The sequence below is a fragment of the Symphalangus syndactylus genome, chromosome 7 (assembly GCF_028878055.3).
Source record: "Symphalangus syndactylus isolate Jambi chromosome 7, NHGRI_mSymSyn1-v2.1_pri, whole genome shotgun sequence".
Taxonomy (NCBI): domain Eukaryota; kingdom Metazoa; phylum Chordata; class Mammalia; order Primates; family Hylobatidae; genus Symphalangus; species Symphalangus syndactylus.
The window spans coordinates 86,246,440-86,258,827 of NC_072429.2; the positions used below are offsets into that span (position 1 = coordinate 86,246,440).

General features: G+C 35.2%; 1 protein-coding gene and 1 long non-coding RNA gene across 2 annotated transcripts in view; one reads left to right on the forward strand and one right to left on the reverse strand.

The window, feature by feature from the left end:
- Window positions 1-5,448, forward strand: part of CNBD1 (cyclic nucleotide binding domain containing 1) — a 757,690-nt gene extending 752,242 nt beyond the window's left edge. Inside the window, exon 15 of the mRNA XM_055286700.2 lies at window positions 5,389-5,448. The gene's annotated coding sequence lies outside the window, so the exon portion shown is untranslated. The remainder of the gene's footprint in view (window positions 1-5,388) is intronic.
- Window positions 1-12,388, reverse strand: part of LOC134737224 (uncharacterized) — a 251,657-nt gene that overhangs the window by 79,616 nt on the left and 159,653 nt on the right. The window lies entirely within an intron of this gene.

The window sequence follows — 12,388 nt, forward strand, 5'->3', positions numbered from 1 at the left end:
AGTAACTATATAAAAGGTAATAAGAGCCATATATCTTACTATCTTTCTTACTGCAAGAGAAGAGTAACCCAAAGTAGGACCATAAAACTGTAGTGATTAGTTGGCAATGGAAATACCTATGTTAAGTGAACTCATAGTTTTTATCATGTATCCAGACAACACGTAAATACATATATTGAGCATAACTAGGCACCAAATTTTAGCTTGTAAGTACTATTTTGCATTAAAAGCAACTGAGACTCTTTGAAGAGATGACTACTTTGAGGTCAGCAGGAGGGAAAGTACAATAAGTCTTCAATATCTTGCACCACGAAGTGGAGACATTATCAAGAATGATGAGGAGAGGGCAAAAGGGCACAGGAGCCAGAATGAAAAGGATCTCACTCCCCATTTCTGGAACAAGTTGAGAATCAAAATAAATAACGGAAGTAGTAAATTATAACTCATCAAACAATAGGAATTTGTATAGATATAAATCAATTAATGAATTACAAGTTTAATGATGAATACAGTTTTATATAGCTTCAAAATATCTTCCTACAGAAACATTATGTATAAAAAGAAAAAATACCTCCACATCATAGACGTAGACAACACCACTTCAATCTAGTGATCAAAGTGGACACCATAAATAATGGGAAAAATTACAAGTGTGCTCACCTACTAGAGTGAGAATATGGCATAACGTCTATTCTACCAAGGAAGTAGCACTTGACCCTAACCATGGGAAAACTGAGAGACATACTACAGAATATTTTAACTGTAATCCTCAATAAAGAAAAGATAACAAAATCAAGGAAAGACTGAGAAACTGTTTCAGCGTGAATGAAAGTAAAGATTTCTGAAAACTAAAAGGAATGCATGATTTCAAACTGAGTATTTTTGCTATATTGAAGGTTATTGTGACATTTTGTAAAAGTTAAATGGGATTAGAGTTAAATGGCAATCATGTGTCAATATTAATTATGTGGTTTGATGGTTAAATTGTTACTATAAAGGAGAATGTTTTTATTTGTAAGAAAAACCTACTAAGGAATTCAGAGGTGATGTGGCATCAGGTTGACAATCTACTTTCAAACAGTTCAGAAAAATAAGTGTTTTGCATTGTACTCACAAGTTTCCTTTAAGTCTGAGATTGTCTAGAAAATTTACCCCCGAAGAATCTGCCTCATTCTCAGGTAAATAGTCCATTTTAATCTTATGGTTGTTAAACTTCTTAGAAGATGTGTCTCTTCCACATCCCCATTTTTATCAACCACAGCTTGAAATTCTTCCAACACCAATCTAACAAATTACTGTTATCTTAGAAGTAACTGTTGGCATTCTTTTTTATTTTTTAAACAATTTATTTTCCTAAATCTAAAATAATACATATTCATTAAAGATAATTTGCCATTTACAGAAAAAAATTAAAACTGAAAAAACAAAACACTGTAATCTGATCATCAAAGGATGATTATAACTAAAATTTGGGCCTTTTGCCTTCTGATCATTTTATTTTGCAGAAATATACTTGCCCTCCTATCATCCTTTCTAATCATGGATATATTGGTGCAGTGGGTTTATGAGCAAGGTCTCCAATTGCACTCTTTTCATTAACTCATGGGCTTAATTTATCTTGTTTTTTTATCTACCATTTTGTCAAAACTGCCTTTGTCAAGGTCCTCAACAACATTTACATAACCAAATTCATTGAGTAGTTGTGATGTCTTCTAATATTTTAATTTGACCAGTATTTACACAGCTGAAAATTAACAATTCCTTGAAATAACTTGAAATTACACCTTGCTTGGAGTGAAGTCACTCCTGTTTTTTTTTTTTTCTTTTTTTTTTTTTCTTAACTGGCTGATCCTTGGATGCCCTTTCCCAGGCGCTTTTGTTGGTTCCTTCTCATAGCTCCAAATTCTAAAGGTCTGAGCGTCCCAGAGTTTCATGCTTGGACCGTTTCTATATTTATGTATGGATTCCTAGATGAATTATACATGAAGTTATTATGTTCTCATCCTATATAATGTATTTATGTATAATCAGTTATTTTCCATTGATTTATAGGTTTATTCTTACAATATTACACTTGATTACTGTAGCTTTGTAATAAGTCTTGAAATCAAGTAATATAAGTTACACAGCATGCTTCTTTATTTTTCAAATTACTTATCTTGTTGGAGGTCCTTGTATTACCGTATAAATGTTAGAATCAGCTTATTAATATTTATAAAAGAGCCTACTATCATTTGAAATTTAATTTTATTGAAATTGTAAACCAATTTGGAGAAAATCAATGTTTTAACAATATTATTAGATTTTCTGATCAAAGACAATATGTAGTGTCATTTATTAAGGTCTTTAACTGCAAAGTTTTGCAGATTTCAGTGTTGAATTTATTTCTAGTATTACGTAGTTTGGGATGTTATTATAAATGTTATTGGTTTATTAATTTCAATATTCAGTCATTTGGTTTTAGTGTTTTGGAAATGCCAAAAATCTTTATTGTCCTTGTATTCAATGAACTTAGTAACACCCTTCCCCTATTTAGTAGCTATTTGTATATTTGTTTATTTTTTATGTATACAATCATGTCATCTGTGAATAGTGTGTTTCTGTTTTCTTTCTAATCCACATGCTTTTATTTATTTCTCTTGTTATATATTAGTGTCTAGGTTCTGCTGTACAATGAAAATGTTTAGAGTAAGTATTCTTGTCTTGTTTGCAATCTTAGGGGAAAAGAGCTTAGTCTTTTAGCATTAAGTATGACTTCAGCTATAAGCTTTACTTACATGATGGTTAAAAGAATGAGTAACTTTCCTTCCATTCCTACTTGGCTGAGTGATTTTATCATAAGTGTCAAATTTTTGACTTTTTTTTAGTTGACCATAAGATTTTGTTCTCTTTTATCTTGACTAAATGGTAAAGTATAATGATTTACTCCTAAATGTTAATCCAATATTTCATTCAATGGGGCCGAGGTGGCAGTGTGGGGGCAGGGGAGTGAACACATTTGTTCATGATATCTTATATATTGCTGTATTTGATTTATGATTATTTTAATGTTTTTTACAGCTATGTTCATGAAGGATTTTGTTTTCTTATACTGTTTCTGTCTGGTTTAAAGATCAAGATTATTCTTGCTTCATACAATGAGTAAGGAGGTATTTTAATCTCTTCTATTTTTTGAAAGATTTTATGTTAATTTTGCTATTATTTTTCATTAACTATTTTATAGCATTCACCAGTGGAGACCAGTTGGCCTGGAGTTTTCTTTAATAATAGGCTTTTAATGAAGATTACATTTTTTAAAACAGATGTAAGGATTTTTAAATTTTACTTTTTCTTGATTCAATTTTGGTAAATTTTATCTTTGTAAAAAACTTCTCTATTTTATCTCAGTATTAGATTTATTGATGTAGAGTCATTCATATGATTCCTTATTGTCATTAACATCTATAGAATTTATAGCAACAGCTCCCTCTCATCCTGATATTGGTCATTTGTCTCCTCTGTTTTACTTAATCAGTCAGATTGAGATATTTACAAATAACTAAGTTTTGCCTTCAAAGATGTTTTTTAATTATTTATTTTTCTTGCATTGCTTTCTGTCTTTGTTATTATAATTTCCTTTTTTCTACTAATTTTGGACTTAATTTAGTCTTCATTAACTAGCTTCTGTGGTGTAAATTTAAGTCATTTGCTTTAGACATTTCCTGATTTTTAAAATAAGCATTAAATTATAAATTTCTTTCTAACTGCTGTTTAAGTTGCACTATACATTTTTTCATGTGTAGTTGTTTCATTTTTCACTAGTTTCAAAATACTTTGAAATGCTCGTGTTGTTTTTTTCTCTCCATGGATTATTTTGAATTGTACTGTTTAATTTCCAAAAATTTGTGATTTTTTTTTTCAGTTAACCCTGTTATTGACTTGTAGTTGTGATAAAAGAACATACTCTATATGATTTTCTCTATTAAATTATTAACAGCATATCCCAGTTTGCATTGGCCAGAATTCTAGATCACTTTAAAAAATGACATATTCTGCTCTTGTTGAGTGGGTATATTATATTCCGATTACTTATTTATCAATAACTGAGAGATGAGTATCTAAATCTCCAATTATAATTGTAAACTGATCAATTTCTCCTGTTAGTTCTGTTCATTTTACTTAATGTATTTTAAGCTCTATTGTTACTTGCATCCATATTTATATCTTCTTAATAAATGCAACCTAGCTCTTTAAAGTATCCCTATATATGCTGGTAATATTTCTTTTAATCTTATATTTATGTAGTCATTACAGCTTTATTATTCTTAGTGTTTGCATGATACAGTTTTTATTCATCTTTTATTTTGAATCCATCTGTGCATTTATACATAAGTGAGTTTCTTGTGACACCATATAGCTGGATCTCACTTTTAAAGATTTAGTCTGCCAAGATTAGCCTTCCGATTGGTGTTTTTAGACCACTTACATTTAATGAAAATTTGACAAGATTTAGTTAAAATATACCTGGAATTTATTTTTTCCTTATATTATTTCTATATTTTTTCTATTTTTCTTTCCTTCTTTTAGAAGGAAATTTGAATTTTTTTTTGTTTTTATTATAAGTGCTTCATTTAATAACACTATTGGTTTATTAATTATACTTAATTATCTTAGTAGTCATTCTATGTTTTACAATATGCATTTTTTAGAACAAAAATGAAAATGTTACAGAACACTGATAGATTCTGGATATATTTTGAAGGTAAAGAGATGATGATCTCCTAATGAACTGGATATTGCACATTAGAGCAATAGAGAAGGCAAAGCTGATTCCAAAGTTCTTTGAGTGAGGGACTGGAAGGATATAGTTTCCAAATGAATGAAAAGGATAAGCGTATTGTAGGTTTGGGTTTGGATGTAGAAACCAGGATTTCTCTCAGTTTTTGACATGTTGTTTAAAATAGACATCCAAGTGAAGAAATTAAGTACTCAAATATTAAATCAATCAAAAGTTTGGGAAACATATCTAATCTGAATTTGGGAGTTATAGCATAAGAATATTATTTAAAGCCAGAAGACCAAAGTTATCAAGATCGTGAGTGTAGGTAGACAAGAAAAGAGGAAGGAGTAATCTGAAGGACTCAAGTACTCATTAAACTTGAGAGGTGAGAAGAAACTAGTAAAGAAGACTGAGAAGAAAGTAACAGTGCGAACGAGGAAAACAGAATATGTCGTCCTAGAAAGTATTATCTCCTTTCATTGCAGGTTTCAGTCACCTGCAGTGAAACTCTGCATCTATGTCCCACATTAATCAGATAGAAAGTTATATCTGATCCACCAGTGAATATTTCTGAATGATACCTCATTTCCACTGCCTTGCTTAAAATTTCTTTTGTGTGTCACTTGCAGCTCCTGAGGAGCTTCCTCCTTGGCCTCCGTGTTCCCAGTCTTTTGTTCTGTTATCCATCATTCATACTGTAGCCACAGTATCAAGCAATTTAAAGAAAAAAAATGTAATCATCAACTGTTTACAAGTCTTTGAGAGTGTCTTATTATCCAAAAGATGATAAATTTCTAAGTCCTTAGTATGATTTTCAAGTTCCTTCACAATCTACCTCCTAGTTATCTCAAAAATCTCAACCCCATCACTTCATCTATATCCCAACAGTATAGCCATACCATGTATTTATCATATTTATCAATACGTCTGCCTGGAACAATTGTTTTCACACAGTCTATCTGCATTTATTCTCTCTAGTCCAATTCAACTATCATGTCTACTAGAAAGGTTTTCTTACTATCCCTAGGCAAAGATTCCCAAGAATTTCATTCATAACTCCATTACAAGATTGTTATGGGTTAAACTGTGTCCCCCTTCAAAAAATAAAAGTACATTGAAATCCTAACTTTTATTACCTCAGATTTTGAACTTATTTGGAGACAAAGTCAGCAAAGAGGCCAACAAGTTAAAATAAGGTCATTAGGATGGGCCCTAATACAATACAATTTGAAGATGATAGACACACACAGGTAGAATGTCATGTGAAATGAAGATAGAGATTGGAATGATACCTCTGCATGGAACATTAAAAATTGCCAGAAAACTACCAGAAACTAGGCAGGAGCCCTAGAACGTATTTTCTCTCATAACCCTCAAAAGGGACTAACTCTGCCAACACCTTGATCTTAAACTTCTAGCCTCTAGAATGTGAGACAATATATTCTGTTGTTTGTTTAAGCCATACGGTTTGTGCTGTTTTGTTACAGTAACCCTAGCAAATTAGTACAAGACTATAATCCCACTTTTAGTTGTTTTTGTACCTATGTCAATGTGTACTAACATAATAATTTATTCATCACCAATCCACCACCATTTGGTGAATATAGTAGTTTTTAAAATGGGTATCTACATTAATAATACAAAAGTATTTTTGTGTATAAACACAGGGCCCTAAAGATATTTCTATTGGTATTTGATGAAATGAAATATGTTCTTGGAAAAATAAAATTAATTATAGTTGTGTGTATTATATGATTCTGTTATTTTTTAAACATTAAAACTTCATTTTGTAGCTACTTTCCCATTTCCTGCAGAGACTTAATCGTTAATAGCAATGGTTACCTCTATTCCGGTACCATTTACATATAAATTAGCCTTTCAGCCACTTAACAAAGGAAAAGACTATAAGCTCTTCTGTAAACACTAACTAAGAAAACTACAAAGTAACCTAATAAAGGGACTAGGAAGCAGAGTTTAAAAAAAAAAAGCAACTAGCAAAACAGTGTACTTTAAATATCAAGAAGACTACAACAAATAAACATGATTAACATAAAATCCCAAGGCCTAAATGCTTCAGTTTTATTAATCAGCAAGTAGAGAGGTGAGATATAGACAAGGGAAGGCGGAGTCTGATCTGAATCCTACTCAGTTCTGTTCTTCCGACATACAGACCTCCCGGACAGAAATAAAGTTAAAAGGCCCTGTGTTTGCCTGGAAGAAGTTGAAAGAAATCTCCAGTAGGTGACAATTTCCCTATTTTATTGTCAAGCAAATACTTTCAGAAAAAAATCCAGTGTCTTAAATGTCCCTGTCTGACAGCTTTGAAGAGAGAAGTGGTTCTCCCAGCATGCAGCTGGAGATCTGAGAACAGACAGACTGCCTCCTCAACTGGGTCCCTGACCCCCAAGTAGCCTAACTGGGAGGCACCCCCCAGTAGGGGCAGACTGACACCTCACACGGCTGGATACTCCTCTGAGACAAAACTTCCAGAGGAATGATCATGCAGCAACATCTGCTGTTCACCAATATCTGCTGTTTTGCAGCCTCAGCTGCTGATACCCAGGCAAACAGGTCTGTAATGGACCTCCAGCAAACTCCAACAAACCTGCAGCTGAGGGTCCTGACTGTTAGAAGGAAAACTAAGAAACAGAAAGGACATCCACACCAAAACCCCATCTGTATGTCACCATCATCAAAGACCAAAGGTAGATAAAACCACAAAGATGGGGAAAAAACAGAGCAGAAAAAACTGGAAACTCTAAAAATCAGAGTTCCTCTCCTCCTCCAAAGGAAGGCAGCTCCTTATCAGCAATGGAACAAAGCTGGATGAGAATGACTTTGACGAGTTGAGAGAAGAAGGCTTCAGATGATCAAACTACCGTGAGCTAAAGGAGGAAGTTCTAACCCATGGCAAAGAAGTTAAAAACCTTGAAAAAAAATTAGACAAATGGATAACTAGAATAACCAATGCAGAGAAGTCCTTAAAGGACCTGATGGAGCTGAAAACCACAGCACGAGAACTACGTGACGAATGCACAAGCCTCAGTAGCAGATTCAATCAACTAGACAAAAGGGAATCAGTGATGGAAGATCAAATGAATGAAATGAAGCAAGAAGAGAAGTTTAGAGAAAAAAGAATAAAAAGAAACAAACAAAGCCTCCAAGAAATATGGGACTATGTGAAAAGACCAAATCTACGTCTGATTGGTGTACCTGAAAGTGACAGGGAGAATGGAACCGAGTTGGAAAACACTGTGCAGGATATTATCCAGGAGAACTTCCCCAATCTAGCAAGGCAGGCCAACATTCAAATTCAGGAAATACAGAGAACGCCACAGGATATTATCCAGGAGAACTTCCCCAATCTAGCAAGGCAGGCCAACATTCAAATTCAGGAAATACAGAGAACGCCACAAAGATAGTCCTTGAGAAGAGCAACTCCAAGACACATAATTGTCAGATTCGCCAAAGTTGAAATGAAGGAAAAAATGTTAAGGGCAGCCAGAGAGAAAGGTTGGATTATGCACAAACGGAAGCCCATCAGACTAACAGCTGATCTCAAGACAGAAACTCTACAAGCCAGAAGAGAGTGGGGGCCGATATTCAACATTCTTAAAGAAAAGAATTTTCAACCCAGAATTTCATATCCAGCCAAACTAAGCTTCATAAGTGAAGGAGAAATAAAATCCTTTACAGACAAGCAAATGCTGAGAGATTTTGTCACCACCAGGCCTACCCTAAAAGAGCTCCTGAAGGAAGCACTAAACATGGAAAGGAACAACCGGTACCAGCCACTGCAAAAATATGCCAAATTGTAAAGACCATCGAGGCTAGGAAGAAAGTGCATCAACTAATGAGCAAAATAACCAGCTAACATCAAAGTGACAGGATCAAATTCACACATAACAATATTAGCCTTAAATGTAAATGGGCTAAATGCTCCAATTAAAAGACACAGACTGGCAAATTGGATAAAGAGTCAAGACCCATCAGTGTGCTGTATTCAGGAAACCCATCTCACATGCAGAGACACACATAGGCTCAAAATAAAGGGATGGAGGAAGAACTACCAAGCAAATGGAAAACAAAAAAAGACAAGGGTTGCAATGCTAGTCTCCGATAAAACAGACTTTAAACCAACAAAGATCAAAAGAGACAAAGAAGGCCATTACATAATAGTAAAGGGATGAATTCAACAAGAAGAGCTAACTATCCTAAATATATATGCACCCAATACAGGAGCACCCAGATTCATAAAGCAAGTCCTTAGAGACCTACAAAGAGACATAGACTCCCATACAATAATAATGGGAGACTTTAACACCCCACTGTCAACATCAATCAACAGACAGAAAGTTAACAAGGATATCCAGGAATTGAACTCAGCTCTGCACCAAGCAGACCTAATAGACATCTACAGAACTCTCCACCCCAAATCAACAGAATATACATTCTTTTCAGCACCACACCACACCTATTCCAAAATTGACCACATAGTTGGAAGTAAAGCTCTTCTCAGCAAATGTAAAAGAACAGAAATTATAACAAACTGTCTCTCAGACCACAGTGAAATCATACTAGAACTCAGGATTAAGAAACTCACTCAAAACCAGTCAACTACATGGAAACTGAACAACCTGCTCCTGAATGACTACTGGGTACATAAGGAAATGAAGGCAGAAATAAAGATGTTCTTTGAAACCAACGAGAACAAAGACAACATACCAGAATCTCTGGGACACGTTCAAAGCAGTGTGTAGAGGGAAATTTATAGCACTAAATGCCCACAAGAGAAAGCAGGAAAGATCTAAAACTGACACCCTAACATCACAATTAAAAGAACTAGAGAAGCAAGAGCAAACACATTCAAAAGCTAGCAGAAGGCTAGAAATAACTAAGATCAGAGCATAACTGAAGGAGATAGAGAAATGAAAAACTCTTCAAAAAAATCAATGAATCCAGGAGCCGGTTTTTTGAAAAGATCAACAAAAATGATAGACTGCTAGCAAGACTAATAAAGAAGAAAAGAGAGAAGAATCCAATAGACGCCATAAAATATGACAAAGGGGATATCACCACCGATCCCACAGAAATACAAACTACCATCAGAGAATACTATAAACACCTCTACGCAAATAAACTAGAAAATCTAGAAGAAATGGATAAATTCCTGGACACATACACCCTCCCAAGACCAAACCAGGAAAAAGTTGAATCTCTGAATAGACCAATAACAGGCTCTGAAATTGAGGCAATAATTAATAGCTTACCAATCAAAAAAAGTCCAGGACCAGATGGATTCACAGCCAAATTCTACCAGAGGTATAAGGAGGAGCTGATACCATTCCTTCTGAAACTATTCCAATCAATAGAAAAAGAGGGAATCCTCCCTAACTCATTTTATGAGGCCAGCATCATCCTCATACCAAAGCCTTGCAGAGACACAACAAAAAAAGAGAATTTCAGACCAATATCCCTGCTGAATATCGATGCAAAAATCCTCAATAACATACTGGCAAACCAAATCCAGCAGCACATCAAAAGCTTATCCGCCATGATCAAGTGGGATTCATCCCTGGGATGCAAGGCTGGTTCAACAGACGCAAATCAATAAATGTAATCTAGCATATAAACAGAAACAAAGACAAAAACCACATGATTATCTCAATAGATGCAGAAAAGGCCTTTGATGAAATTCAACAATGCTTCATGCTAAAAACTCTTAATAAATTAGGTATTGATGGGACATATCTCAAAATAATAAGAGCTATCTATGACAAACCCACAGCCAATATCATATTGAATGGGCAAAAACTGGAAGCATTCCCTTTGAAAACTGGCACAAGACAGGGATGCCCTCTCTCACCACTCCTATTCAACATAGTGTTGGAAGTTCTGGCCAAGGCAATCAGGCAGGAGAAGGAAATAAAGGGTATTCAATTAGGAAAAGAGGAAGTCAAATTGTCCCTGTTTGCAGATGACATGATTGTATATCTAGAAAACCTCATCGTCTCAGCCCAAAATCTCTTTAAGCTGATAAGCAACTTCAGCAAAGTCTCAGGATACAAAATCAATGTACAAAAATCACAAGCATTCTTTTTTTTTTTTTTTTTTGAGACAGAGTCTTGCTCTGTCGCCCAGGCTGGAGTGCAGTGGCGCAATCTCGGCTCAGTGCAAGCTCCGCCTCCCGGGTTCACGCCATTCGCCTGCCTCAGCCTCTCTGAGTAGCTGGGACTACAGGCGCCCGCCACCACGCCCGGCTAATTTTTTGTATTTTTAGTAGAGACAGGGTTTCACCGTGGTCTCGATCTCCTGACCTCATGATCCACCTGCCTCGGCCTCCCAAAGTGCTGGGATTACAAGCGTGAGCCACCACGCCTGGCCAAAAATCACAAGCATTCTTATACACCAATAACAGACAGAGAGCCAAATCATGAGTGAACTCCCATTCACAATTGCTTCAAAGAGAATAAAATACCTAGGAATCCAACTTACAAGGGACATGAAGGACCTCTTCAAGGAGAACTACAAACCACTGCTCAATGCAATAAAAGATGATACAAACAACAAATGGAAGAATATTCCATGCTCATGGGTAGGAAGAATCAATATCATGAAAATGGCCATACTGCCCAAGGTAATTCATAGATTCAATGCCATCCCCATCAAGCTACCAATGACTTTCTTCACAGAATTGGAAAAAAATACTTTAAAGTTCATATGGAACCAAAAAAGAGCCTACATTGCCAAGTCAATCCTAAGAAAAAAGAACAAAGCTGGACGCATCACACTACCCGACTTCAAACTATACTACAAGGCTACAGTAACCAAAACAGCATGGTGCTGGTACCAAAACAGAGATATAGACCAATGGAACAGAACAGAGCCCTCAGAAATAATGCTGCATATCTACAACTATCTGGTCTTTGACAACCTGACAAAAACAAGCAATGGGGAAAGGATTCCCTATTTAATAAATGGTCCTGGGCAAACTGGCTAGCCATATGTAGAAAGCTGAAACTGGATCCCTTCCTTACACCTTATACAAAAATTAATTCAAGATGGATTAAAGACTTAAATGTTAGACCTAAAACCATAAAAACCCTTGAAGAAAACCTAGGCAATACCATTCAGGACAGAGGCATGGGCAAGGACTTCATGTCTAAAACACCAAAAGCAATGGCAAGAAAAGCCAAAATTGACAAATGGGATCTAATTAAACTAAAGAGCTTCTGCACAGCAAAAGAAACTACCATCAGAGTGAACAGGCAACCTACAGAATGGGAGAAAATTTTTGCAATCTACTCATCTGACAAAGGGCTAATATCCAAAATCCCAATGAATTCAAACAAATTTACAAGAAAAAAACAACCCCATCAAAAAGTGGGCAAAGGATATGAACAGACATTTCTCAAAAGAAGACATTTATGCAGCCAAAAGACACATGCAAACATGCTCATCATCACTGGCCATCAGAGAAATGCAAATCAAAACCACAATGAGATACCATCCCACAACAGTTAGAATGGCCATCATTAAAAAGTCAGGAAACAACAGGTGCTGGAGAGGATGTGGAGAAATAGGAACACTTTTACACTGTTGGTGGGACTGTAAACTAGTTCAACCATT